Source organism: Adiantum capillus-veneris, chromosome 3, assembly GCF_014529385.1.
Source record: "Adiantum capillus-veneris isolate H3 chromosome 3, ASM1452938v2, whole genome shotgun sequence".
In the NCBI taxonomy this organism is placed as follows: Eukaryota; Viridiplantae; Streptophyta; class Polypodiopsida; order Polypodiales; family Pteridaceae; genus Adiantum; species Adiantum capillus-veneris.
Window position 1 is genome coordinate 105571634 of NC_140933.1, and position 27085 is coordinate 105598718.

The 27085-nt window shown below is 40.4% G+C and overlaps 1 pseudogene across 1 annotated transcript; it reads right to left on the reverse strand.

Annotated features, from left to right (window-relative positions):
• Window positions 1-23302: 23302 nt before the first annotated feature.
• LOC147461446 (isopentenyl-diphosphate Delta-isomerase I pseudogene) lies at window positions 23303-23959 on the reverse strand (annotated as a pseudogene). The gene is made up of 2 exons (XR_015186524.1): window positions 23856-23959; window positions 23303-23605 (listed from the first exon to the last, which is right to left on the reverse strand). The product of XR_015186524.1 is annotated as an isopentenyl-diphosphate Delta-isomerase I pseudogene (transcript).
• Between the last annotated feature and the right edge of the window lie 3126 nt (window positions 23960-27085).

Here is a 27085-nt window from a genome sequence, read left to right on the forward strand (position 1 = left end):
CCTACCCTTGAGAGAAGATGGGTAAGATAAGTGCCCATAAATTATTTATTTACAAATTATGGGATGTAGATAGCTATTTAAATTAGTAAAGATAATTAGTTAAAAGAATACACAGTAAAAAAACTAGAAGAGTAGAATTAAGTTTACTATTTACATTTAGCATGAAGAGAGAAATATGATGTAAATGCATAAAGATCTGAGAAGGGTAAGGTGTTTGTATGGAAACTGGCTATTACGGAAAGAGAGAATGAACACTAGGTTAAAACTTTGATAAAAAAATATATACATTTAAGTAGAAATGTAGTTCAAATGCAAGGTTACCATTTAATGCTACTCATATTAGCCCTCCCCCTTCTTCTAGGATCATTCATGCTCCTAGATGAAACAAAAGAGTTTTTTTTTCTTCTTCTTCTTTTTTTCTTTTTTTCTTTTCTTTCTTTTTTTTTCTTCTTTCTTTTTTTTCTTCTTTTTTTCTTTCTTTTTTTCTTTTCTTTCTTTTTTTTCTTCTTTCTTTTTTTTTCTTCTTTTTTTTTCTTTTTTTCTTATTGTTCTGAAAAAAGGAGGAGCGATATACACTCTTTTACTCCATTAGACCTGCTTTTCATTACCTCAATCCCATAAATCGGAGATGGGAGGGTTGCCTTGGGTATGTTGAGATTCTAAGGCTGGTTCTTCTTTGCACATCAAAGCTTTAAAAATAGGTGGAGCATTTGCCAAGCCGAAGGGAGCCCTGCCAATTTGGAGCTTAGACGATGTAGGTAGATGACTTCCTATCAACGGATTGATACGTTGAAAGTAGGGCTTTAATCTCCATCCATTGACTCTGGTCTTGTGGAGTTTTCCTGATAAATCTGCTAATCTGTAACTACCATTCCCAAACTTTGTTTTTATCATGAAAGGTCCCTCCCATCTTTGCAAAAACTTTTTGTCAAGTTGAGTATCAAGTCGGTTATCATAGCGAAGAACCAACATACCTTCCTTCAATCCTTTCCCCTTGAGCTTCTTGTTGATTTTGTCCCTTTGGCTTGTGGCTTGGGCAATGTAATAGTCGATGGACTCTTCTCTATCAAGCTCAAGTCGTTGAAGATCTAAAATTCTTTCCTGCAAAGCTTCTTTTGGCCTCTTTGCTCCCCGTGAGAGAATGCGTAGGCTTGCAATCTCCACCTCAATAGGAAGGAGTGCCTCCTGTCCATATACCAAATGAAAATGAGTGAATTGAGTGGATACCTTGAAAGATGTTTTGTATGCCCATAGAGCTGCGGTCAAATGGCGATCCCAGTCGTTTGGTCGATCTGCAACCTGCTTAGAAATGATCTTACATATCATTCCATTCACCTTTTCAACCAACCCGTTGCATTGAGGGTAGTAAGGTGTAGAATGCAAATGTTTGACTTTTAACTTTGCCAAAAGATTATCTAGGAGCTCTGCTCTAAACCCTGGACCACGATCTGACAAAATCTCTAATGGTGTGCCGAATCTACTACATATGTGATCAAAGATAAATTTTGATACCTCCTCGGCTGTAATTCGTGTTGTACTTGCTGCCTCCGCCCATCGTGTCATGTAATCTACTCCCACAATGATGAAGACCTTCCCGGTAGATGTGCGAGGTAAGGGGCCTATTGCATCCACACCCCACTTCTCAAAAGGACCATACGAAATTATTGGAACTTGAGGTTCGTAAGTGAGTCGTCGATCTCCAGCAATCTGACAACCTTTGCATGACTTACACCAATGCTGGACATCACGGTGTAGACTTGGCCAAACAAACCCTGCTTGCAAAATCTTCCTGTTTGTAATATCATGAGAAAAATGACCCCCACAGACATCATCATGGCATGAAAGGAGGATTCTCTCTATTTCTTGAATAGAGGGCTCCCTTCTTAGCACCAAATCTTTCCCTTTATGATACAGATCATCTCCTATGAGTTGGTAAGGAGTTGCCTTTTTTACCAACCTATGCCTTTGCACTTTATCCGAGTGTTTAGGGCACTCACCAGTTTGGAGGAAAAATATGATGTCCTTCAATTCCTCTTGGCCTTGGTACTTTGGTTCGTAGAGCTTCACACCTCCCACCATGATCTGAAGTTTCTCATTGGCGAGATAATCTGCTTCCTTGTTGAGGGTTCTCACAACATGCTGTACCTGTGTAGCTTCAAAGTTCTTTATCAAAGCCTTCACCTATCTAAGCCACTCCACTAGAGTAGGGTTCTTGCACTTCCATATCCCTTGGATTTGCTTAATAACTAGTAAGGAATCACCTCTTATTATAAGTCTTTCGATGCCAAGTTTTCTGCATTCTTCAAGCCCCAACTTTAAGGTGACATACTCAACCTCATTATTAGAATGAACATTTTCCAAGGTGATACCTTTCTTAACAAGAACTTCCCTTTGTGGACTTAGAATAAGAACCCCCCCTGCTGCCTGATCGTGTTGTCGTCAGTAAGCTCCATCAAAGCACAAAATGTGTGCATTGTCCATCTCCTCCTCATTATTTTGTGGTGTAGCTTTGTCTCCTGCCTTTGGTGACTCTTTCCTTTCTCTCACTTTGTATGTGAGAATGTCTGCAAGACCTGCCCTTGTGCTATCTTCCACAAGAAAAGTGTATTCAAACTCTTGAAGTTCTAGAACCCATTTGGCTATCCTAGATGAGAGGCTCATGTGTTGCACAACATATGGTAAATTGTTTTCCATGGTGAGAATGACAAATGGTGCAGGTAAGAGATATGATCGGAACTTTCTTACCGCAAACATAATTGTGAATAACACCTTCTCCATATCGGTGTATCCCTTCTCTGCAGCGTTCATGACTTTTCTTGCAAAGTATACTGGCCTCATGTAGTATGTTTTTGGGTCTTTTTGCATGAGAACTACACCGATGGCCTCCATTCCTACACTTGGCGTGATGTAATATGTATCCTTTGGATTTGGTGGCATTATTGTTGGAAGAGAGTTGAGAATACCCTTTACTTCAATAAAGCATAATTCGTGTTCCTCTCTCCATTCAAATGTGGGTTTTTTGGCTAGCTTGTGCAAAGGTGCAATAGCTTCCGCTAGAAGGTGAATGAAACGAGACATGTACCTTACTTTGTGGTTGAAAGTCATGAGCTCCTTGGTTGTCGTTGGTGGTTGTAGTGACAAGAGAGCATTTACTTTTGATGGATCCACTTGAATTCCTTGCAAAGAAACCACATGACCTAGCAATACCACTTGTGACTCTGCAATGTGACACTTCTCAGGATTAAGCTGTCCCCCAAATTGATGAAGCCTCCTAAGCCCCTCCTCAACTTTTTGGCAATGAAGTCTTTGGCTACTATAGATACAGAAGTCATCCATAAAAACCCTAATTGACTTTCCAAAGAAGGGCTGAAAGACAAGAGTTGTAAACCTTATAAAGGTACTAGGAGAATTTGTGAGCCCAAATGGCATCACTCTATAGGCAAAGCAACCCCAAGGTGTGATGAAAGTGGTTTTTAACTAATCTTCTTCTGCTATTCTGATTTGAAAATACCCTGAATACCCATCACACACTGTGTAACATTCATAGCCGGCTACTTTGTTTAAGATTTCATCTTGGAAAGGAAGAGGAAAATGATCCCTCTTTGTTGCAGCATTGAGCGGTTTGTAGTCAACACAGACCCTCCATTTTCCGTTCTTTTTAGGGGTTACTACAATTGGGGACACCCACTCAGAGTTAGACACAGGGTAAATGAAACCAACTTTGAGGAGTCGGTTAACCTCTGTCAAAAGTGTCTCTTGTTGTATTTTTCCTAGGCGCCTTAGCTTTTGAGCTACAGGTTTAGTACCTGGTTTTAATTCTATGCCATGCTCTATAACATCCACACCTCTAATTTGTGAGTAATCAGTGATAAACAAATTGGGATACCTCTTGAGCATATCGATGTAGGACCGCTTCTCCTCAGGGGTAAGATCTTTTGCAAGCATCCTCTCAAAGTCTTCAAAGTGCTTGTGGTCACCTTTGTCATCCTTTGTTTGCTCCTTTGTTGGGTCAACCTCTATTGATGGAGTTTTTGATGTGTTGAAGATGATTCCCATTACCTCCAAAGATGATTCTTCTTCGCTATTGGATGTAGTGGTTGAACTTTCCTCGTCGCTTGAGCCAAAACTCTCTTCACTTTCTTCATCAGCTGTGGTCTCATAGTTGATGTCGAGTTTCTTTCCTTCATGCCAATCGTATACTACATGTTGCCCCTTTTTGAGAATCAATTGTCCTCGTCCCCATTTTTTATCTACATTCACAGCAATGAGCCAAGGCCTCCCTAGGATGATGGGATAGCCCTCCCCCTTGGCTGGCATAACATACATGTCCACACGTGCATCTATATTACATACAGAAACTTTTACATTCTCGATGATCCCTAGGCACTTCACACTTGCATTGTTGGCCATCCTAGCTTGACAATTAGAGGATTTAGTGATTTCAAGCCCTAGTCTATTCATGGCTCTTTCCGTGATCACACACATTTGTGCTCCACCATCAACATACACATTGGATACCTTCCTACCCCTTACATAAGCATCTACAATAGGTTCCACATCTTGTTGTGGCTTTGAAGTCAATGCCTTTACTGTCACCTTTTCTTTCTTTCTTGGGAGTCTTGTGCTTACAAGTTTGGACCAGTGCTTTCTCACCTTGGGTGATAGATGTAGGAGTTGAGGCCAAGAAATATTGGGCTTTTGAGTTTGCAAATCTTCTAAGATGTTGTAGGGCTCCACATTCTTTCCTAATGGAAAATCGTTGATGCCGATCTCCCTTTGCCTTGACCTCTGCTTCTTGACTCCTTCCTCCTTCTTTGACTTTTTCTTCCTCTCCTTCCTTGCAGGTTCTGACTCTTCATTCCTTGTGTCTTCATCCTTGTTGTGTGCTCTTGTGCGCTTTTCTGCTGGCATAACATCGAAATGTATAGGGCTCACCTCTATCTCCTCTTCCAGCTTTATGACGTTTACTCCTCTCTCTTCCTCCACTGGTGGGATAGGAGGGATGTTTGCCACTGGAGGTGGTGGTGGTCGACGAAGAATTTGCGGGGCTCGAGCATGCTCTTGCTGCACCATGAGCGGAGGGGGTCTAGGAGGGTATATGTCCCCTAGAATCCTTCGAGGGTGAGGGCAATTATACATGCCATGACCAACTTCGTTGCAATTCCAGCATCTCAACTCTTGTGCTTGACGTCGTTGATTGTGATTCCCTTCTCTTGGTTGTCGTTGTTGGGGTAGGCCCTGCACTAGATTCAAGGTGAGACTCTCTAGTTGTTGAGTTAATCTTTGCAAGATCTCTTGTTGTGATCCTTCCCCTATTTGTGAAGTTTGGGCAAGAGAGCCCCTAACTTGCGCTCCCATGCTTGGTGAAGAATCCCTCTCAATGACTTCATTTAGGTCCCTTGTCTATGTGCTTGAAAATTTAACTTCTTGAATTTGACCATGGCCACCTCACATGCTTCCTCAAATGTTGATGGGAATTTTAACTCTACCTTGGTCTTCAAAATTGGATACAAGCCATCCATGAACCTATCTTTATTTAGAAAGTTTGGTGCACCACCTTGGTTTTGTAAGATAGCCTCCCATCTATCCCATAGGTTAAGGAAAACGGCCTCATAAGATGGGTAGTCTTCAAAGAATACCTGTTTATGTTGAAGTAAACACTTCCAAAGACCCTCTGGAGTATCTCCTTGCCCAAATTTGGCAAGAAAAATTGCACGTAGCCTCTCCCAATTGGTTTTGTTTTGAGGTTGCAAGGCCTCGTACCATGCCTTAGCCTCCCCTTTGAGAACGAGTAGAAAAGCACGCAGCTTTACCTCTTCTTGATCTCTCCCAGAGATGAGGTGTGCCATCTCCAAATTATCCAGAAATTCTTGTGCATCCTCACCATTTTTTGAATGAAAGGTAGGAAAAGTGCTTGACATTTTTACAATACAAGGAGGTTTGTGTACCACAAAGTTTTGACTAGGATGAGTGATCACATCAAAATGAAAATATATACATCAAGTGTTAGTTCATAATTTATCATAGGCAAAATAAAAGGGTTGATTGAGGCATTAATTTCATTAAGGCGAGTGGGTCCAAAAATTCTCCTAATGGTTGCTTGAAATCTAAATTTTGTAGCAATTATGATGTGCACAGATTGACGAGCTATGGGTGTAAAAGGAGAAGCAGCTCCAGGTTGGTTCATGTGACAATGTGTTCTCCTTTTTCTTTCTCTTGAAGAAAGTTTCCTTTGAGTGGATCGCTATCTAAGCGCCTCTTGTACCTGCCTCAAAACAAAATAAAAACATGGACATCAAATGAATCATCATAATTAATGAATGGAAGAATGATGGGATTTGGAGATGCCAAGATTTCACCAAGTCGTTCTGCTCCAAACATAAAAACAATGCGTTGTTGGTAAAAAAAATTGCGATCTACACAAATGTTAATTCTGATGCGTTGTGAAAAATGAACAGCATATGGTGCAACTCTATTGTTCATAAGGAGAATAGAAGGCAATTAGGAAAGTTCCTCAGTGGGGGCACCACTTTTATGAGAGCGGATTTTTTGAGATGGGGCTCAACTCAAGGCTCCCACCAGACAACCACTCCATGAGACCCTACACACGCATATTTCTTAGGGGCACCACCCTCTTTTATGGAGAAAGAAGGAAACCAAAACAAACCATATACAACACACACACACACACACACACATACACACTCACACCTTCCTTATGTGCTTCAACACAAAATGCCCTTCAACCATTCAACACACACTCCTTAAGCAATCCCTTTCAACGCTGCACAAACTCACATGCAAAGATTGACCTTCACCATATTAGTGCTCATATACTTCTAAGAAAAGCAAGCACAAAACCTCAAAACTCAGAACACCATAATGCACAAATACTTGACAACTCCTTTCCTTTCCCAAAAGAAGAGACTACTTACACACATAAGGCGGTATGCATAGAGAGCTCTTCTCCATCTATGCAGCCCCAAGACTTACTTACACACAACATAAGGAGAGAAGCCAAGCAAATAGACACCATGGTGCACAAAAAACTTTCCCAACAAACAAGCAACCCAATGAGCACAAAATATGAGAAGCTGCAAAGATAGGCTTACCAATTTTACATGCGTTTAGAGCAAAAGTGTGACGACGACACCCCAATTGCAACAATTTGTTGATCAAACCAAGAGATAGATCATTGAACTTGATATCCTTGCTCTCATATAGAATCTACAATCCTTATTTAGGGATGAGTATGGTAAGAGAAATGTTTGCAAGAGAATGGTAGCAATAGCATATTGATGCTCTCTCTATGGTGCCGCTTATGATAGCGAGCTTAGGAAATGGACAGGGAGACAAGAGGAGAGAGAGATTAGGGCTTCCCTAACCTTAGAGGAGCTTATTTGCAGAAATGGAGTAGGTGTGTGTATTTTTGTGCTTGCCAAAGGGCCTTTTTATAGCTGTACAAGACCTTGGGTTAGGTTAAACTTGACTAGGGTAGGTAATTAACCATAGTTAGGTTCCCTTTTGACCATTCCTTCAATTATGCAAATAAGGGACTTATTTTTTCATTAAAAATAGCCTTTTAAGTCGTGGAGGCTCCATAAGGGTTGATAATGTATGTGGGCCCCACCATGATGTCCCTCCAGTGGCTCCTGCAGAGTGTCCCCATCCTGTTTGTTGTGTCTCTGGAAGCATCTTGAGCCGACCCCTCCACATGCAAGTGGTTTTTAACTCCCCATTGGTATTTTAGAATGTTGGAGAAGTCAAGAAAACTTTTCACCTTTGTGGTTTACCTGATTGTAACTTTGACCTGCAGTAACAGTGTCCGCACCACCTTGTTTTCACCATAACTTTCAGCCTGTAACTCAGAATTGGGTGCTGTAAAAGGCAAAGTTGACCTTCTCAAAGTGTTTAAGCTGATTTTGGAGTGTTCCTCAAGTATACCCACGAGATAAGGCGTTCAAGATGCATCCAAAACACCTTTTGAACCAAGTCTCCTTGTAGGGGCCCTTTAGCATGCATCCAAGGTGTAGCATGCTTTTTCAAAAGAGAATCCACCTTAAACAAATGAGGTAGGCTCCAATAAAGTTTGATTTATTGGGGATATACATTATATTTAATATTTGTTGACCAACACAAGTAAATGATCCAAGACTTGGGTCACATAGTGGTGGGGAAGGGAAGGCCTACAAGGTTAACCCTACCCTTGAGAGAAGATGGGTAAGATAAGTGCCCATAAATTATTTATTTACAAATTATGGGATGTAGATAGCTATTTAAATTAGTAAAGATAATTAGTTAAAATAATACACAGTAAAAAAACTAGAAGAGTAGAATTAAGTTTACTATTTACATTTAGCATGAAGAGAGAAATATGATGTAAATGCATAAAGATGTGAGAAGGGTAAGGTGTTTGTATGGAAAAAGGCTATTACGGAAAGAGAGAATGAACACTAGGTTAAAACTTTGATAAAAAATATATACATTTAAGTAGAAATGTAGTGCAAATGCAAGGTTACCATTTAACGCTACTCACTAGCAACAAGAGTATGATAAGTGAGGAACTAATTCTTTCTCCTATGAAATGTTTCTTCTTCCTCTTCCCTACCCTCATTCCCTGCTAGCTCTCTCCACCTTCGAAGCTGTTTGAGGTCTTGGGACTCAGGCTTGGGATAGTTAAAGCTTTCTTCAAGTTTATGTTATGTTTGTGATGCATGAAGCTTTCCATCTTCATTGCATCACCTAGGTCACAAGGAACACAAAGACTGTACTGTAACAAGTCTCTCTTAATGGGAGAAATCATAATACAAATGCCTATTGGAGGGGGGACCGGCTCCACATAAATCCGATCCTCAACTGTTGTCATGTTCTCTAAATTCTCTCTCTTGCAAAAGTATTGTTCATGCCAAGTTAACTAATTGCTATGATTATGTTGCTATCTTTAATTATGTTAACCCGTTATGCTCACAAAGTTATTTCTCAAAAGTACTCTCATTAATTTCCGCTACTCTCAAGTTAAATAGGCCAATTCCATTACAAAATGCTACACATCTCACATGAGTATCTGCTTCGCGACTACAGTACAAGTTTTCAAAAGCCAGTTTAGTGTCATAGAATTCTCATCTTTTGTCTATTGCCATAACAATCATACAAAGCCTTATTTCAGCCTTTAAGTTGTCAGTTATTGCCATGCAGCCAAAATTTTGTACAAGGTTATAGACACTGCCACAAATAAAGTGGTAAGACCACCCTTTGTTGTTTGGTCGAGTTCTAGTCTGTCTCACACTAATGATTGTTTGAGGGAAGTGCACACACACACCTATGTTATTGTCAAGGGGGGGACTTCTACTCATCGTTTCAGGTGATTGAACTCTGCCATGGTCTGTATCAAGTCCATAGTCAGTGGTTTGGGCTTGAGGGGGGGGTTGTTGGGGATTCAAGCCCTTTGTCTGGTGTCTAACCCTGTGGTGGGAACACCCTCATAATGCATGTAGCTATAGACCACCGGTTTAGTGGAGTTTTCATGGCATGGGCACTTTTATATTAAGTTGTTGTAAACAAGAGAACTCTCAATATACAATCATAGCGTTATTTTTTCTACAAGTTGTATCAACTCTCTCTCTCTCGCTCTTGTTTCTGCAAGCATACTTGCCATGAACTGCATCCGATACCACCCACCCTAGCTTACACCCAGCAGAGGCCAAGGAGGCGTAGCATGTATGATCAAAAAGGGTCTAAAAGATGTTTCCATTGTCAAAGAAGATAAGTATAAATGCTACTTATGGCTGAAAATTAGCCCACCAAATGGTCAAGTCATGTTTGTGGTTGGTTGCTACATTCCTCACTATGACTCCAACTTTTATGCTCGCTTGGATATGGATAGAGATCAACCCTTTGTTGAACTAGAGGAAGACATTTCTCATTACAAGGACCAGGGTGAAGTCATTGTCTTTGGAGACATGAATGCTCGCACAAATACGTTACAACATGACACACAACAAGTTGACATGCTGCGTGTCTCAAGAAGAATGGATGAGTCATACATGTATAATCAAAGTTTGAATGATGCAAAAGAACTGGATCACTATGGAAAGTCACTTCTACATATGTGCCATAGTACCGGAATGCTTATTGTAAATGGTATATCTTTATGGCAAGGCACCGATGATGTTACATGTAGAAGCACAATGGTGATAGTGTGATTGACTATATGTTGTTTTCGGAAGCCACTCTCGAATGCATACAAAGCTTTACACTTGGTGAATGGAATCTGGAATCGAATCATAGGATGTTATGTATTGGCCTCGAGTGTGGTAAAAGACCCGAGCATGTAGCCTCCAATCATGATCTGAATCATTCGTACCTATGTCTAGACTTCAAACGAGCACTTATATATGTTGATATGGTGGACCAAATGTTAAGCATGACAGAGCATCAAAAGAGAGCCCAGCATTAGAATGCAAGTGGAAAGTTTTCAAAGAAGTAATTTGCTCTTGTGCGAAGGAATGCTTTGCAGTGAAACACATGTCTTGCAAAAGGTCTAAGAAGGGTAGCACCAAGAAGAAATGGTTTGACATGGAATGTCATCAAGCCCGAAAACACTTGCTAAGGTTGGATGCAAGCAAAGACACTTTGTGAGTAAAAAGAAGGAGATCTTCAGGACCCAACTGCAGGTCTGGATATTCTACAATGATCGACCTGCTCGAAGTAGAGAGAAAAGCTCAACCTGGACGTACAGCAACCCTAGGGAGAGCGAGTAATTAGTACGCACCTCTCTCTCTCTCTCCCCACACTCACACACACACAACTCAGCTGCGTTGTCATATTTGTTGCTAGCACACACCCGTCTCTCTCTCTCTCTCTCCCTCTCTCTCTCTCTCTCTCTTCCCTCCCCCCCCCCCCCCCCCCCCCCCCCAACACACACACACACACAACTCAGCCAACCTTGCTGTGCTAGGAGAATCGTCCAAGCCTCTCATGCTTGACACACAACCAAATATCATAGCAATAACAATATTATCGCACCAAGTAAATGTGCAACCCTTGGGAGCTACTGACCCATCATCATCTCAGTGCGAAACTCGTCCATTCAAGTTTCACAGCAGATTCTCTCTCGTGTGACAAAATGTCGCCACTATTCCATCATAGAAAAGAGAGTCACGGATTGATCGCTCTCTCTCTCTCTCTCTCTCTCTCTCTCTCTCTCTCTCTCTCTCTCTCTCTCTCTCTCTCTCTCTCTCTCTCTCTCTCTCTCTCACACACACACACACACACACACACACACACACACTATCTCACTGTGTCCTGTATCGTGCAGGGTACACTAACCTGCAAGGCACCGGAGTAAGCACTTACTTACCTCTCTCTCTCTCTCTCTCTCTCTCTCTCTCTCTCTCTCTCTCTCTCTCTCTCTCTCTCTCTCTCTCTCTCTCTCTCTCTCTCTCGCCGACCTGAGGCTCAGAGGACACTAGTCGGACTCCTCAAAAAATGACACGTGTCAAGGGGAGACCTAAATCATGATTCTTTATTTTCCAAAAAGTGTAATACTCTATTATGACAAAAAAATTAGAATATTAGTGTCACGTTCTCATTTTTTCCTTGTCACAAAGAACCCTCTCATTATTAAATTCCTCTCAATAGCATTATGTAGGCCATACTAAACTTTCACCTCGTTCGCGAGACCAGGGCTAGAAAAATACATTTTTCCTAACCGATCAAAATAAGGGGAAACTTGAAATTCTTTCGGTTTGTAGGTCAGAATTTGAAGCTTTTTCCAGTAATTACACTAAAACTTGTGTAAATTTGCCGGTTTTCTTAAAGACAAGCTCAAATCCTAACCGGGATTTTATAATTTTAGCTGGTTAAAACACAATAGACCGGTTTTTTTAAACACTGCACAAAACCCTCCCTTTCTGCTCTTTATCCTTATCCTCTCACTTTTCAACTTGTCAAATCAATACAAATGTTTCCTCTTTTGGAGTCTTTATAGCTTGAAGTTGTTGTTCCACCAATTGAAGTTTGAACCCTTTTATTTTTACAAACTTTGTGGCTGTCAAACTTTCAAGTAGCTAGTACGGCCGGCCGCCTTTGGCGGCCTCTCTCTCTCTCCCCCTCTCTCCCTCTTTATCGCGTGCAAAGGGGCTTTTTTTAGTTTTGGACTTTAACCTTCAGGTTGCATATGGTGACACGTGTAAAGAGCTCCCCCTTCCGCCATATTATGTTAGTAGATAAAGGCAGCATCCAAACGGTCGTTGAGTGATATCTTTCCTATGGGTCGATTTTCAACTTGTCAAATCAATACAAATGTTTCCTCTTTATAGCTTAAAGTTGTTGTTCCACCAACTGTACCCTTTTATTTTTACAAACTTTGTGCCTGTCAAACGTTCAAGTAATAAAGGCAGCATCCACTCCCAAAGGGTCGTTGAGTGATATCTTTCCCTCTTCAATGCACATCACGCTTTGTCTTTTAGGTAGGTTTGAGCTCTCTCTCTCTCTCTCTCTCTCTCTCTCTCTCTCTCTCTCTCTCTCACTCACACACACACACACACACACACACACACACACACACACACCCAACAATCTACAAGCTCCCTCTCAATATGGAAGATTCTTTGATGAAGGGCTAGGCTATAGCCTCTAGTCCACTACTACCCAATTCCCTTCACCAATAGTAGGGTAACACTTGGTTGAAACTCGCTAAAGGATCATAAGGATCTTCATTTCCCTTGTACTTTTTAGCTCAAATCCAAAAATAGACGAGCTCTACTTTATTCAAGTCTAGTCTTTCTCTTCTGTGGATTATAGGTGTTGGTCTTGTTAGTCCCAATATTTGGAATAGAGTGTCTCTTTGCTAGCTTGATTGCCACCCATTTTGCTCAAATTAAAGGTCTAAAGGCCTGTTAATCCAAACTCTCGGGATGGCATTCTTGTTCTCATCTAGTCTTGTATTGTGTTATGTAGACTCTTGTTCATTTTTCATACTCCCAAAGGAAGCTTGAGATGACTGAGGTTCTACTTTCTTTTTGTTAGACATCCAATGTTTGACAAAATGGTCTTCACTTTTTTCCTCTTTATTTTGTCTTCTTTAATGTTGGTGAACCCATTGTTGTACATATCCCTCATGTTATAACGAGATAATCTATCTGCTTCATCTTGCTCAAAGGCTTACAAGATTTTACTAATTTGAAGTGTTTCTTGTTTGGCCTTTGTAGTCCATAAAAGTGTAAGATCCTCGATTTTTGGGTCTCTTTTAATAATAAGAAAAATAGTTTCAAATATCTACTTCGTGAAATTTTGGATTAGATTGATTGTTTGATAGCATTGTAAGGTTTTAAAGTGAAAAGCAAAGTTGTTTTCAGGTTCCGTTTGGTTCAATTTTGTAAATATCCGCTTTTTTTTTCCTTTTCATACTTTTTGTGTTTTTGGTGTTTTTTGGCAAAAACAGGGCCGAAACATTAGTCTACAAATCCTGAGGAAGTTATTATTCAATTTTGTAAAAATCTGCTTTTCGAACACTTTTCATGCTATTTTTAGTTTTTCATGTTTTTTGGTACTTTTTAGTGGAAAGTGAGTCCGCTTTCTTGTTTCACTGGACAAGGGGAACCCATGGTTCAATTTTAGAAAATTTTGTTGTTTTCTTTGCTTTTTACATTATTTTTACCTTTTCGTGCTTTTTGATGTTTTTGATAAGTAAGATGCTTTTTCGGAACCTAAATATAACTCTATTATTTTTAGTCACCGTCGTGTATAAAAATGGCCATTCGATGAAAAAACAAGATTCAATGAGATTTCTACGAAAATTATTTTATCAAAAGCGACACCATAAATAGGCCAGGGCAGTACGGGAAAGTCATAATTATGTCGAGTCATCACGTGTAGCATAGTCTAATCACGATCACATTAGTTGCCAAGATACTATCCAATTAATTTTACTATAAAAATTAAAGGAGAGTTGACCACCAAAGTAAAGGCCATGTTTTTAGCAAAGTTTCGCAAATGCTAGGAGCTAATCCTGGAGAGATAGCGCTACCTATTGCCTTGGGCATCACTCCAGTCTGCCAACAGTGCCTATAAATCCCCTATAAATCTACTTGTAAGGCTCAGTTTTCAAGCCGATAGTTGCGACTACTACCGCACAACAATAAATATCTATTATATGGAGTGGTGCAAGCTCTCCATCACCATCTCCATAAGATCTTCTCTCTCCTCTATGGGAATAAGAAGAAGAAGAACAGACTCTCTCTACTTGCTTACTATCTTCTCTTCACTTTTGACGGTGTGCGCTTCATGGTGAAAGCCTCTACTTAGCTCTCATTACCGCTCTCTTGCGAAAAAGCAAGAAGCCTTTAGACAACCCATAATCACTCCTAAAGCACGGTAAGAAGCTCTAAACTCCATAGCCATCATCTCTTTCTCTCTCTACTCTATTTTCTAAGTAACTACCCTCTTGGTGGTCCTTGGCAAAAATAAAACTCTCCCCTTTAATTGAAAACTTTCACCTCCTACACAAAACATTAGCACAATGCTTTGGACGTGCTACCAAGCTGCTCCCAAAACCTGCTAACTTGAGTCTTACCAAATGGCGAGCGGATATTTCTGAGCAAGGGAAAAACGGAGCGATTTGTGTCCAAATCTAGAGCAAATGTTTTTTAGGAAAGAACACAATACCCTTTGATACACTAATGAAGTTTTACATCTAGGTGGAGGGTCAAGCTTAGAGTTACCTCTCTCTTACATTCTCTAGTAGATGAACATTCTCTAGTAGATGAACAGCCAACCAACAACCATAGAATATATTTGCCTTCTTTTCACATCATATTCTATCAATTTGTAACTACATAGTATTTATTCTAAGTTTCCTTATCATGCCAAAGAAAAGCTATCATATTCCTACTCATTTGGGCTAGCATGGATGGCTACAAATAGAGGCAATCGCGAAGAAAAACAAGAAAATATATAAAATGTAACTTGGAAGGTCATAGTTGTTCATGCTCAAGGTCTATCATCATGAATTTCAGCAAGTGCTTTCAATTTGCACCCTCTGACCTTGCTTCCTGCCCACCTTCTTGCGATAGGATTTCTAGCTTCCATTTGTCTTTCTAAAGTTTTTTTTGTCTATTGCATGAAGATCATATACTTTCATGAGTTTTCATTGGAAGTGGTTGTTAAACATTCCTTTCTGGAATGGAAATAAAATAGGATCCTAGTCAATAGAAGGGAAGCATGTTGAGATGCCCACCTAATTTTGAAAACACATAGGATAATTGTCAATAGATTGTAACCACGTTAAGATGCTATGTAAGATGCATGCCTGCTGATTTAGAAAACACAAACACCCCAAAGCACTCTCTAAGTACTTTGGAAACGGATTTAAGTACTCTCTAAAATAGGAGTCTTTTTTAATCTTCATGTATCTTCAAAACTGAATGTTTTCATATGCAATACTAAGACTTGTAGATAGAAATTCTACTACTATTTCTTGCCAAAGATGTTGCCTTCTTCTATTCTTCTTCAAACATGTTACTACTATTTCTTGCCAAAGATGTTTCCTTCTTCTATTCTTCTTCAAACATGTTACTAACACTGTTTCCTCCCATGTAGCAATAAACTCATAGGAAACTCATAGGTAGCCAATTTGTGTGTTTATGCTATAGAAGGCCCAAGCTCCATTTTTTTATACCAAGAATTGACAAGGCCCAAGATCCAACTTTTAAAGACATAATATTCAACAAAAAATAGATTGTATTATCTAAAACTAAGTTATATTGTTTATCTACTTAGGCTATGGTCACGCTATGGTCACACAAGGCTCAATTATCAATAACTTGGGTGGATAATTGAGCCCAAATGTGGTTGCACACATCCTACTGAGCGAGTTCAGTTTGACCAATCATACCCTTTTCTAACTATGCCATTGGCATAGTTGCAAAAAGCTACAGGAAGTGCCTTCAATGCGAGGTGTGAATTTCTGTTTTCCAACCCTATGCAAGGAGTTTCATTGACGACACTGCAAACTACCAACTTTGTTGGGCATAGACACACCGACTTCTATCGGCTATCTTCAGTCCATCAACCTGTAGGTGGAAGAACTACAAGCTTGATAATATACGCATGACCACTTTGAAGGTTCAATAGCCATCTAGAATGTCAAAAACAAGCCATCTAGAAAATTTGAAAGTTATGCATCGCGTTAGAAATCTAGAATTTGACCATAGCCTTAGCCACAAAGCGCACGTCTCTAATTGAGATGTGAACCTACATGTAGCTATCCGCGTCGACGCGGATGGTTATAGATAGTGTGAAGTGGGGACAAGTTCATTTCCACCAAGGGCCAAATTGTCGCTACTGTCTTTTGTTGCATCTTTGCCCACTGCTATTGAAGATAACACATGCATGCACCGGCCCATGGAGCTAGGGGTCTCTCTCTCTCTCTCTCTCTCTCTCTCTCTCTCTCTCTCTCTCTCTCTCTCTCTCTCTCTCTCTCTCTCTCTCTCTCTCTCTCTCTCACACACACACACACACACACACACACACACACATTGATAAGGATCACAAAGGCTTGTTGCAAATGTGCTGAGAATGCAATATTTTACCAAGGATTAGAAAACAATGTTATAAGGTCTCTGTGAAACTATAAAACATCAAGGTCGCCATGGATTTTGCATTGAAAGTGAACTAGTGAAATTATGTCCTTGCAAGCATGATCTACAAGCAAGACATTAGGAAAAAATTGGACCCCCTTGGGGCCATGTAAGGATCCCTAATTTTAAGGGATTAAAGCTAATTTTGTAGGGGATGGACGGAACAAAGACAATAAATAGGGCTACTTTTGTAGATCTCTCTCTAACTTCTCTCTAGATAGGAGAGGGGGGGAAAGTAGGGAATGAGGGTGGTAAAGTAGGAGGAATAGGGGGGATAAAGTAGGAGAGAGAGGGGAGTAAAGGTAGAGAAGAACCATTCTCTCTCTACCTATCACCAAACAAAGAGAGTAAGTAGTTATGACAAAAGCCACTTTTCAGTTCGTGCATCAATTTACCCCCAAAAAATGATTTTTTTATAAAATCTTCAAAATGGATCTTTTAAGCTTTCAAAAGTATTGTAAGAGATTGGATTCCAATCACACAGGTGCATCGGCATATTTCCGACAACAATGTCAAGTGTTACACAATCATTCCACAAATCTCCAACAACAACTACATTCCACAGAGAAACAACTCAAAGATCTTAAAGAGAAGATGAAAGCTACAGAAACAAAGGTAACTAAGCTACAGATTGCAATGATGCACCTAAAATCCACTCCATTTGAATGCGTGAGCGTAAGAGGGAGTTCTCTTCCATTGAAAACTTAGCATCTAATGGAGGGGCACGTAAGAAGCGGATCAGGCAACCAGGTATTTTTTTAAATTCACAGTGTTTATAACTCTCAAATAATTTTCATCAATTTGTAACTCGGTTCACCTTTTGAAATAGGACATATATACAAGATGTGTGTGGAAGTTTTAGACAAGAGGACCGTTGCAACCTTCTCCTAGGATGCATCTCAAAGGAAGATATACTTTACATCATAGGTTGTGAAAAAGCCAAACACATGAAAGATGCCATCACAAAGGAGATCCTAAAAAAGATCTCTAACCTTGTGTCTGAGGATGATGTCCAAAGAGCTTGTGATGAGGTTGGGATCAGCACAAATGCATACCATGCACTTCATGGATTGATGAAAGATGCATTACGAGAGCAAGGCATCACTGAGAATTTATTTCCTATTCCACATAGGGTCCGACTTGAAAAAAAAGCAAACAATGATCTCGTTCGGGAATCCCTTGGCGAATACAAACACATTGAAGGATCCATGGTGTACTCTTCCACGAGTGCCAAGTCACGTGGTAATATAAAGGGAGGCAGTACTATTCCTAATGGGACAAAGTCTTTTAGTTATCATCAATTCAACAATATTTTTATTGACTTGAAACGACTACAACGAGCTATGGTTAAATTTTATGCTTTGTCTCCACAAGGTAATACAAATTGTAATGTCTTTTTTTATTTGTATTGAATATCATTTAGTATAACAATTCAATTCTTGTGTTGTTTCAGTACTTGGAGAGAAGCTCATATTTATTCTTAAGCTAGATGAATGTCAAATTGTCAAAGGACGGAGATTGGAATGTATGAGTGTGACACTCATGAATGAGGCAATGTTTTTTGCAAAAGTCGATGCTATCGGTGATCATTCTCAGAAACCATCATTTAGTGTACAATCGAAAAAAGAAATATGGTGGTTAGGAGCTTTTGAAGTTCCGAAGGAGACTCATGAGGTGTTGGCATGGGTCTTCTCTATGATCCCGTGGATCACAGAGGTTATTAAGGCACGACTAGAGGGAGAAAAGCTAGAAGTAGATGGAGTAGGTACATTTGATGTTGAGTGGCACTTAGGAGGTGATCTAAAAACAATCAAATGTGTACTTGGGTGTAAACAAGGTGCTTCATCACTTCTTCCTTGTCCATATTGTGTACGAGGATACAAGGAGAGTACTCGTGGCTCCACGTCTTCAAAGAAAAATGTCAAGGGAAGTCAGGCAGCAGGGTCAATGGATGATGATGCAAGGGATTGGGTGTGCTCGGTGTTGAAATGTCCTATCATGGAGGTCCCCAATCGGTCGACAAAAGATAAAACATGGCATCCCATTATCAATTTTCCACTTACAAATGTACACTTTTGCACTTTGCATGCCTTTATGCGTATATTTGATCGCTTGTTAAAGCTTCACATAGAGTACGCTTTCACAATGAAACCACTTTCCAGATCCGTGGAAGCCATTGTAATAGTTGAAACAATTCTAAATTCGATTGGATGTCATGGTGTCAATGTTTCTATCATCGGTGAGGTGGATAATATGCATGAAGTGCCACAAAAAGTATCTATGAATGGTGTGAAAGCACGTAGGTTTTTCAAGAAACTGGGCTTGATGACACTTCAAAGATTCTTTTGCATCAGATATCCCTTCACTTTGATTTGCCAGGAGTGGAAGCCGGATCCATTAAAAATATCCACTGTTGGCGCCATATTAAAGCCTTCAAGAAATTTGGTAATGAGGGTGATCGTTGTTGGTTATTGCACTGGCTTTGTCTTTGTCTTCGTGTTGCTTATGTAGCTCAAAAACGAGCGTATTCATATGCTATTAGAAGAAATGCAATAATACCAAGAACACCTTTTGATACGATGACGTGCTCTCACCGGATTTTGGAGATATGCTAGAGCTTAGGAGAGAAATGCTTGTCAAAAGAATGTTAGTAGTTCGGGCTTGATATACTGCTAGTCGAGTACCGAGCACCGAACAATGGTATGTGTGAGCGCCCTCTTGCTTAACGGGTTAAATTAAATTGGAAACTTTTAATAAAGTATTAACGAAAACCAAAAATTGCGAGCTCTATCTCAAACAACAACGTCGATAACGTTTTTCTTTTGTGTAGCCTGTAGAGGCCGAACCGGCAGGTGCTTTAGTGTTGAGAATTTAATAGCCTTAGAAGGCGAACCTATTGAGGGCGGTGTTGCTTACTTTTGAGCAGGTCGGTGACCTTCTTCTCTTCTTCACAAGCGGCAGCTCCCACGAGTGTTTCAAGTCCAGGCCTCCAAGAGCATCAAGCTCTAATACCAGTGTTAGGTGCAGTTAGTGAGGATGTTGCATGCAGGAAGAACCATGGCGAGAGAGGAGATTGAATGAGAGAGAGAAATAGAGAGAGAGAGAGAGAGAGAGAGAGAGAGCAGGAGTCGATACAATAAAAAGCATGCTATGTATGTAATTTCTTTGTAAAACCTTATAACGTATAGCAAAGGGTTGCCATGCACACTTCTAAAAGAAGTGTAGTTCATCTGCATGATCCAAGGGAGATGTTCCCACGGGTATACCAATAAGGGCTTGAACCCAACACAAACGAACCACTCCGTACCCATGCAAAGATATCGATCTCTAAATCAATACTATAATAGAAGTTCAACGGGTCTTAGGAGAGAAACCCGGCTCGTTAGTAGCCCCTTTACCCTAATGGGAATTTCTGTTAAACAAATTTATACTCATGCTATGTTGATAAATTGTTGGTGTTTTTCCAGCAGGATAGCCACAACAGGAAAAATCATGAGGTCTCTTAATTATTGGTTCTTAAATAACGTGAGCAGTTGTATATACACCTTTTTTATATACTACTTTTGTCCACATATTGTTTAGTCAGTAAGGATGATAGGTACTTCCTCATGATATTATGGCAGAACAGTATACAAGTAGGTCATTGGCATTGGTCATTAGAAATCAACCTCTTTTGAGGTTCTAAGTCTAAAACACACACATATTATGACATATGTTATAGAGATCAAATCGTATCCCAGGCAAATTATTTGACCTAAATGCGCCAAGACTAGATAAAGCTAAAAGTTTGGTAGAAGATACCCAAAGGGATCTAGAGCCACTACCTACCAGATTACAGACACAATGTTCCAACAACCTCACAAAGTCCATAGACCCCTAGCCAAACCTAGTGTCATCCAAGAAGAAAGTGACCTAAAGTCATGGGAAATTGGGCGTACTCACTTCTTGTTGGAAAGAATGTTTACAGAGGGACTACCTAACCTTATCAAAGAAATCCCATCTTCCCCACGTCAAGGGAACTGTGCAAGATGTGGGTATAAGCAATTTTCTTATTGGCATTTGTTGGCGAAGCTTCCTATCCTAAGCAATGTGATTTTCTTTGAAGCTCCTGTGCCGTTTTCTTGATGGAAGTTTGTATAGCTTTTTCAAAGGCTTACTTATCTGTTTGATGCTACTTGGGATGTATAGCCCTGTGGTTGGTTGTCATATTTGACATTGTTCCTCATAGTGGGTTCTCTTCTAACTAAACTGTAACCGTAGGAGGAATTGAAAAAAATCAAGAGGCGGTGCAATAATAGTAGTTTTATTGATTTCCTTTGGGACCCACTTCTTTGTGATTACTGGCTGTTTTGTTGATGTTGATCATTTGGGAACCCATACTTGTCCTTGCTTCGTTTGTGTTTGAAGAGACTTCTTTGGGATCCACCTTGTCTTTGTGTGAGTCTTCAATGGTCTTTGCTTCAGCTCTTGTACACTTGTTTGAGGATGAGATTTAGACTTTGGGAGTTGATACTTTCGGAGTTTACCCTTTAACTGTTTTGGAATCCAAATGAACTCCTGACGTCTTTGTGCTTGAGTCAACTTCTTTGAAACCCAAATCCGATTTGCAAAAGCTTGCGACTTTGTGATTTTCTTAGCCGTTCTTGCATGCTTTTGATTGTTTTTCTTTTGGCATTGGATCTTGTGCTTTTTCATCAGAGATCTTTGTCTTCTTTATCCATACCTTCTTTTGGCCAAGCTGGCTCTTTGGTATCTAGATTTTTCAAGGTAGGGGATGTCATAAGAATCATCTTTGTCGCTACTATCCTCAGCAAGGTAGCATTCTAGCACTTTCCCTTTGTGGTTTGGCTGGTTATGGAAAGTTGTTGTCTCTTTGCTCTTGGGTTATTGTTTCTGGAATGACTTTGGTATCCACTTGATTAGCGCGTTGTTAGCTTGTTGACATGGCTGTGTTGACATTAATTAGCAAGAAGGATGGAAATTTTGAGATGGGATAAAGAGCTTACCAATCGCAACTACTGTACTAACTTGATCTATATTGTGCTTGTGAGCTATGAGCGCAATAATAATATTTAAATTGAAAAATTAATTTTCGTACCTTGTGTGCTTGCCGCTTGTGATGAAGATTTTTCTTTGGAAGGTTCTTTGGGGGCCCTTAGTTGTAGGGTGAAGGCGCAAGCCAGAAGCATTGGTCACGATTGATTCCTACAATGCATAACGGCTAGTGAGGACCTCCCTCACCTTTTCAAGGAGTTCTCGACTATAAGTGGCCTAGCAGAAAATATTTGCAAATGGGTTTAGAAAACCTAGAAGATAGGGTTCTTCAAGAACTACCTCTTCCTGGGTGGGATGGTTCTAAAGAGCCAAGTGCTACTTACCAACATACAAATTGTCGGATTCTTCTACTTCAAACACGTACGGAAGGCAAAGAAATGTCGGCTATTCGAGAACGCCCTGGAAACAGTTGGGTTCACTGATGAAAGTGTTCAAGAAAGTAGGGAAGCATTTGTCGTTATAAGGAAACAAATGAACTATGATGAATGGAATAGGGCAATTGTTGCCACAATGTCTGAATAGATGTTAGAGGTCCTTTTTGGAAGCCCAAAACATGTCGTTAAATATTGCCAAATTGATGGATTTCATGGCTTCAGAAGTTAGAACCACCATCATGTCCAAACTATATGGAGACCACGAGCTATTCTTAGCTCTTCCAGCTTTCCTCAATGGAGAACTGAAGGGCTACCACAATTTGCACAGATGGATGGAGCTAGGGAGATGCCAATAGAGGAGGAACACTTAGATCCACAACCCACAACCTAGATGAGAACCAAGATTCTGTCATTCAAGTGGATCTTGTAACTGGTCGAGCACATTCTCTAGGAAACAGATTTATAGTTGATCATAGATTTGACACCAAAGTTCACTCGGCCCCATTGCAATATTGTGGACATTGATGTTGCGAAAGATTCTCCTTATATGGATGTTCTACTTGGGATGACTAAGTCTGACAATTTGTATTGGGTCCACCTAGCAGCAACCATAGACACTTGGGGAAATAGGGGGATGACCTGGGTAACCCCCGAGGGGGATAAAATGCCACCACTCGTACCTTTAAATATGATAGAAGCAATGCATATAGCTTTTGTTGACCTACAAGCTGAAGGCTTGACTGAAATTGGAACCAGTAGCGTCTCACAAGAGTATAGCCCACACGATTTGGAGTCAGAATCATCAATTGAAATTGACTTTGAGGACAAAGAATCTGAGTTAAATCTTAGTGCAAATGTGGGGACAAACCATTTAGGGCCCAGTGGTACCCTAGATGACAATCTATCAAAGGGAGCAGAAGACACGAGTAGCGATTCATCTAGTGACTCTTCACTAGAGATCGATCGTAATAAAAAATTAGACAAGAAGAGTAAGAGATATAAGAGGCAACGATATCGAGCAAATTTGCGTGCTAGAATAAATGAAAAGAAATCTATCGCAAAATGGCTTAATTATATAGGGGCATGTGATGCTCATCCGAAGTTGGTAGATAACTGGGGTGAATACCTTCAAAGCGTTATGTGGTGTATTCCACAATTCTCTGACGTCAATGTCTCTACTATGACATCTTGCAACACATCGGACACGTCGATACACGTAACATGGCTGGAATACTGACAAATTGTTTTCTTATTTGTGTCATAGAAAAACCCTCTTAACATTTCAATAGAGCTTGTGAATCTGCCCCATGCTGGCAATAGTGGCCAAAGAACCATTTTCAAGCTTGCTCCACCAATCAAACAGAAAATTGTCGACCACAAGCCTGAACCATGGAGAGAGTTTCACATCCTCATCACCCGCATTAGCTTTCTTCAGCAGCTCCTTCAGTTGTTCCTTGTTTACATACATCACATCCGCTACTTCCTCAGGATTGGGTTCTACGGTCACATCACGGACAAGAAAAAGCAAATAGTCCACTGCAAAACACAAATTAAAATAATCTGTAGAGCTTTCTTGAATATCAATAGCATGCTATGTGGATTTTCACAGCCAAGTCTACACCAAGAGTGAGCATGACCTAGGCTGAGACATTGTAATCATACAATACTCTCTTCCAACCTTAGAATTTGCACACAACAGAAATGAATTAACAAACCCCGGGCAGACATTCATGGTCTTCTGAACATTTACACACCAAAACACCAAGTAAGCAAATCATGTGCGTACGTTCATGCTCTCCCCACTTGCCATCTGATGGAGCTTTATATAGTATTCTACCGAGGCACAAAAGTTGATCAACAGGTGCATCCGCTGCAGCAATTCCAAGTTCATCCTAGAGCTTCCGCTCGGCAGCATTTCTCACACCTGAGCCAGATGCATATATACGCTGCTCTTTAAGATGCTTTTATGATGGCACCTTTGGTGCTACCAACAAAGTATTGGCCTTCATCCAGCAATTTAAAGCGGCCTTTGGAGACAAGGGCTTCACAGAGTTCTCCAAGCTACGCCATGTATCTATGTACTTCCATAAATTGGATCATCAATGGTGGGCTAGCCTTCGTGGCAACGCCGAAGCCCCAAAGAAATGGAAACCTCTATGAGTTTCCATCATGAAGCAATTCCTTGCAAGCAATGATGGAAAGGACAAAGTGCTTACCAAATGGCACAATTTGAAGCTTCTCTCTCATGAGTCTATCCACAAATATGTAAAGTTTTGGGACTTACATCTCAAGGCTACTGTCTTCCAAACGATAGACTTCGCCAAGAAAAAGCAACAATTTTGTGCAGGATAACCTGAAGAGATGGCTGAGTACCTCAACTCTCAACGGCCTGGCTCTATCACCAAAGTAATCCACCAAACCATGGTTGCTTCGCACATCAATTTCCAACAAGGGGCCAGACGGAATGTCAAGCCCATGGAAAACAAAGACAAAAGTGATACAAAGGGGAAAACCAATGCCCAAAATTCTTCCCAAGGCAATTCCAACAACAACAACAACAATCCATCCAAGGAGAAGGAAGTTTACAAAGGTAAAAACAAACTCTCTCTTGAAGAGCTTGAAGCTTTTCAAAAGGACCATAAATGTTTTAATGTGGGGAGCAACATGGCTATCGTTCATGCCCCAAGAGAAATGCTCGCAATAAAACTCCTAGAGCTTCCACCCTCGAAGCTCTAAAAGAGGATGCTCATTCCAAAGGATCACCTCTCTCCTATGCTTGGGGAAAGGTAAGGGGGCATGATTCCTTCATCTTGTTTGACCCTGGCTCTACTCACAACTTCATATCATGTCATTAAATATCTAATATCTAACCAACCCAAATGATTTTCTCATATTAAACTGATCATTTAATATGGGATAATAAACGGGAACAAGGGTTAGAATATAGACATGTGCTTACGGATCTATCTCAACACGGGGCCAATGGTAATGGGGCCCAAATAAGAGATGGTCTGTCAAAGAGCAAGGTTAACTAATGAAGCTTAAAAGACCTTAGGGTTAGCTTCATTAAAGACCTCAAATGGTTAGTGTTAAAAGTCCTTTGACCTTAAGCAAGCTAGGGCTAAGCTTGAGGTGGGAATCCGACCTAAACTTAAGCAAGCTAGGGTTGTGCTTGAGGTGGGAATTCGACCTAAACATAAGTAATCTAGGGTTGTGCTTGAGGTGGGAACTCCAGCTAAGGTGCTTGTCATGCTTGATGACTAAGGTACTTGATGTACTTGTCACATTTAATGAGGAAGTTGCTTGAGAAGCTTCCTATGCATGGGGAGTAAGATGCTTGAGTCAAAAAGAGAACCTACACACTTAATGAGGAAGTTACTTGAGAAACTTCCTATGCATAAAAATCTCAAAGTTAGGGGAATTCTAAAAGAGCACATGGGACACATGTAAGACTCTCACTACGCTTAACCACATGGTGTGCTTGAATGCTATTGGTTGGACTAAAGAGGGGTCCAATGAGATTCTACTTCCATTTAACAAATATCTAGATATTTTCAAGCTTTCTCTCTCTACGGGGTAAGGAGGACACTTGTCAAAAGACTACCCATGTGCTTGATTGCAGGTTGCATGTGATTGGCTGGGGGAGAGGGGTCCAATGAGCTTGTACCATGTAGAAATTTTTCCCAAAGCAAGGAAGGGGGATGCTAGGGGGATATACTCCACACACACACTCATTCGTAAGGTGATTCTCACTTGGTGAAAGTGGAGGAACACCACATCCTTCTTCAAGCTTCTAAGAGTGAAAGACTACACCAATACTCTTGGCTCTGGAATACAAATTTAACCAAGAGTCATGCTTCAATGCTTAAGCTTGCCATCTTCTCCATATTCATTATTATGCTATTATGTATGCTAGCAAGAAGAGTAATGATAAGTGAGAAACTATTTCTTTCTCCTATGGAATATTTCTTCTTCCTCTTCCCTATCCTCATTCCCCGCTAGCTCTCTCCACCTTCGAAGGTGTTTGAGGCCTTGGGACTGAGGCTTGGGATAGTTAATGCTTTCTTCAGGTCTATGTTATGCTTGTGATGCATGAAGCTTTCCATCTTCATTGCATCACCTAGTTTACAAGGAACAAAAATATGGTATTGTACCAAGTCTCTCTTGATGGGAGAAACTATAATACAAATGCCTATTGGAGGGGGGACCGGCTCCATATGAATCCGGTCCTCAACTATTGTCATGCTCTCTAAATTCTCTCTCTCTCTCTTGCAAAAGTATTGTTCATGCCAAGTTAACTAAGTACCATCTTTATGTTGCTACCATCGATTAAGTTCACCCGCTATGCTCACAAAGTAATCTCTCAAAAGTGCTTCACCTAATTTCCTAATTTCGCTACTCTCAAAGTTCATAGGCCATTTCCACTATAGTGGTATCAGAGCATTTGGTTTCTCTTTTCTTGCTTAAGAAGAGAGGTCCTTAAGTAGCCTATTAATGGTTGATTTTGTTAATTATATTAGGGTAAGTGGGTATGGGATCTATTATCGGTTTTGTTGAGCCCACTATGTGGGATATGGTGCACACCTTGGGAGCTTTGGTCTTAATAATGGAGTCTTTTTAGACTTGCCTACTGCTTTACCATTATTGAGCCATAAGAAGTCTGAAAGGAGCTATCCCTTGGCAACTTTGCTATGTTAGACTCACTCCACTACTCTCTATAATTTACCAATTCGAGCCGTGGGTGTAGATACTTAAGTGCCTATTTTCAAAGGCTAAGAGGAGTAGCAACTAAGGTTTTGAATTGCCAAAGCATACACTAAGTAAACACCTAAGTTTAATTAACATGGCTGACAATAACCAAGAGAGTAGAATGAACATTGATAACTTTGACTTTGCACATGAAGGTGTTAATGATGATGCCCCCATGTTTGTTAATTATCTTGTTACTAGGTTGCAACAAGCTATGGGCAACCCCTCTTTGCAAGCCAAAGTTACTCAACAACTTTGTGCTAATGG